At 37.4% G+C, this 3,009-nt stretch overlaps 1 long non-coding RNA gene across 1 annotated transcript; it reads right to left on the bottom strand.

Moving 5' to 3' along the window:
- Positions 1 to 89: 89 nt before the first annotated feature.
- Positions 90 to 947, bottom strand: LOC118599624. Its single transcript, XR_004949036.1, has 2 exons — positions 695 to 947; positions 90 to 577 (listed from the first exon to the last, which is right to left on the bottom strand). It is a non-coding gene; the product is annotated as an uncharacterized LOC118599624 (long non-coding RNA).
- Positions 948 to 3,009: the final 2,062 nt, after the last annotated feature.

The raw sequence follows: 3,009 nt of genomic DNA, 5'->3' as shown, positions 1-3,009 counted from the left end.
AAATTTAGAATGTTTTGCAGTTATACACAAAGCTGTGACAGAAGGACATTTGTTTTAGGAAAAATAAATACAATTTTGACAGTTTTTTCAAGTGCACACTTTCAAAAGACATGCCAAATAAATGACCACACAATATCATATTTTGAATTTTAAACAACAAAAGAGGGAATGGCTTTTCATTGAAGCACAGATTTTGAAAAAAAAAAAGACATTCTACATCCAATTTTTTTTAATAAATCCAAAAAAGGAAACAGATCTTAGTTTAAACGTATTTTATTATTGGTGTAAACAGAGCACAAGGTTTTGGATGTTGCAGTACTCCCCTTATCATTTTTCCTGATCCTCCCATGTCTCCTCCTCCTCCTCCTCCTCCTCCGTGTCCACCTCGTCATCGTCTGAAGACTCACGCTCCGTCTGCCAGTTCATCTCCAGACTATCATGCAGCCAAAGACAGTCTTCATTTGAAGAAGAGATCTGTAGCATTTGAACACAGTTTCTTTCTCATGCTTAATCTCTTGAAGTCTCTTCTTAAGGTAACAGTGAAGACCACTTGAACCTTCCTCAGTCGGCAGAGTTTCTTAAAAAAAAAACACACATTATAGCAATTGTTTAATAAGAATCCACTCTGATCAATGATACTACTTAAGAGTGGGTGGCAGATTAAAACAAAAATACAACATGATCAAAGATATACCTTCAGACACTGAACTCCTGGGGAAATCCAGAATGTTCATGAGGAGGGCATGGACCTTTTTGTGTAAATGGTTCAAATATGAACAATGCTGCATCATTTCCTTCGCGAGGATTTGCCTTTCTTCCTCAAGCCTCGACAGAAGCATCTGTTGATAGAAAAGCTCCTTCCTGGCAAACATGTCAACACCATCTAAAAAGGGAAAACAAAACAAGACCCACCAAAATGTTGTTAAAATACACAAACACTCCTCTTCATATACATAAATAGTTATCACAGTGACGTGGTCTTCCCAGGGCCAAATCATGCTGTCTGGTGTCTTTGCAGACAGTTTTTGCTGCACTGTAGTGACATCCACTTGGTCAGCGGCAGACTGCTGGTTGTATTGCTCAATCTTCTGGAGCAGACGCCGTTTCTGCTGTGCAATCTTGACAGCAACGTTGTGCCGCTTTTTGTTGCGATCTGAAAAAAAGTTTATAGTAACAAATTGATGGTTCCTTAGCAAGAGCGTTGCTTTTGTTGAAATTACACCAACATCCATTCATACCATAATCTCTGTAAATGTAGTGCTTTTTTTGCCGAATGCTCAGGAACAGGTTTTCAATAGACTCCTGCAAGCCAGTCACATCTCCTGGGATGGCAGCACTTCTTCCTGTTAGTGTATAAGATCAATTAACTTTTATTAAAAACAATGAATGCTAAAAATATCTGTGAAGGCTTAATCATTTGTCAAGTGTACACAGCAGAAAAAGTTTTCAAAAGGGTCATCTGAACTTAGCATCTTAAGTTGAAGAAGTTTCTTTCAAGAGGCTTTTTGAATTTAACAAAGCTAGAAACATTTCCTTTCAATTTCATGTACAGTCAGTAAATTGTAACTGAATGCTATCCAATAACTAAAGCAATCATAAAGTTGTAAATATACACTGAAACTAGCGTTACCAGAGCCCACTCTTTGACCTCATCCACCCATAGTTTCAGCGTGTCATCTGTACACTGGAGACCTTCCTGCATCTTTGAAAGATTAAGGCTTGCCGTCTTGATGTTATTTACTATCTAGAGACAATTTCTGATGATTAATTACCGAAAAAAAAATCACGAGGAAGTAGGTTAATCATATACTTCGATTAAAATCCATTTAAAAGTGCTTAATTTGAACCATAGTATTTAACCCTTAAAACAGCAATGGTTAAATACTTTAAGATGAACATACCTTAGAGAACCTAGAACAAAGAGCTTGTTGGAGGTTCTTTCTCTTGCGTTCATTCCAGCCCAGGGCATGAACTGTTAACATATCTGTTCTTGCTAAAAGTGGACAATTTGTTACTTTTAATAATTTCACAAATAAGTTTTCACTCACATTTCTGAGTGCTTTTATACTATATTTACTCAAGTTTGCTGATACATAACATTTTCGTTTATTTAGCAATGGATCTAATAATGTGTGCCGGGTTTTAACTTAATCTTCTCAAACTACATTTAGTGTAAGCAAGTTATACAAACCTGGTTTGCTCATGTACTTGGTGGTCAAAGCACACCTAGACAGAAAACTGTTGACCTGCTCGACCTCCTCACCAAGAGTGGTGCCAACTCCTTCCTGGTTGCTTGTGCTCCATTTGATCTATTTAGACACACACAAAAACAATAGAAATTAGGATTAAAAATATGAACATAAACAGACCATTTTGTCTTATCTTTATTAAAATAATTGTACCACCAGAGTAATTAAAACAGTTACCTCACATTTTGCACAATGAGCTCTGGAATGCATTACTGACAGGAAGGGCTTAGATGATGCAAAGCATCTGTAACCTTTTGGAGGTATGGTACATATCTGCATGTGACATCCATGGCAAAAAAGGTTGCAGTTTGAAAGTCTTTTTGCGGGAACATGGGATATGCAAAGATTTCACCACGAAACATGTTGAGCCCTGGGAACAAAGATGACATGTACATTTACAAATCCCGTGCATTTTCCAATAGTAGCCCTGACATTTATTCCAAAAGTTTGGCAGCCTGAACGGCGTCTATAAGAGACAGGCATCCAGTGGAGACTGGCTTTTCTTCCATCACAGACAGAATGGGTTCAGTTTGTGGCGAAATTTGGTCAAGAAATGCAGACAACACTAGATGAACATTTCAAGATTTTAAATGATGAGAACATTGTTCAGATTAGCACTGGTTGTAAATGTTTCTGTTCTCTTTGTAACGCCACCAATCTCTGTATCAAAAATTCTCTTCACTTTCATGCAGATCATTTTCCACGAGCCACGTGCATCTTTCTGTCATTGCTCAATAATTCATGTTCAAACCAGTTTTTC

This window comes from Oryzias melastigma, linkage group LG2 (genome assembly GCF_002922805.2).
Source record: "Oryzias melastigma strain HK-1 linkage group LG2, ASM292280v2, whole genome shotgun sequence".
In the NCBI taxonomy this organism is placed as follows: Eukaryota; Metazoa; Chordata; class Actinopteri; order Beloniformes; family Adrianichthyidae; genus Oryzias; species Oryzias melastigma.
The sequence above is the reverse complement of the archived record's forward strand: the minus strand, read 5'-3'. Positions and strand labels throughout refer to the sequence as shown.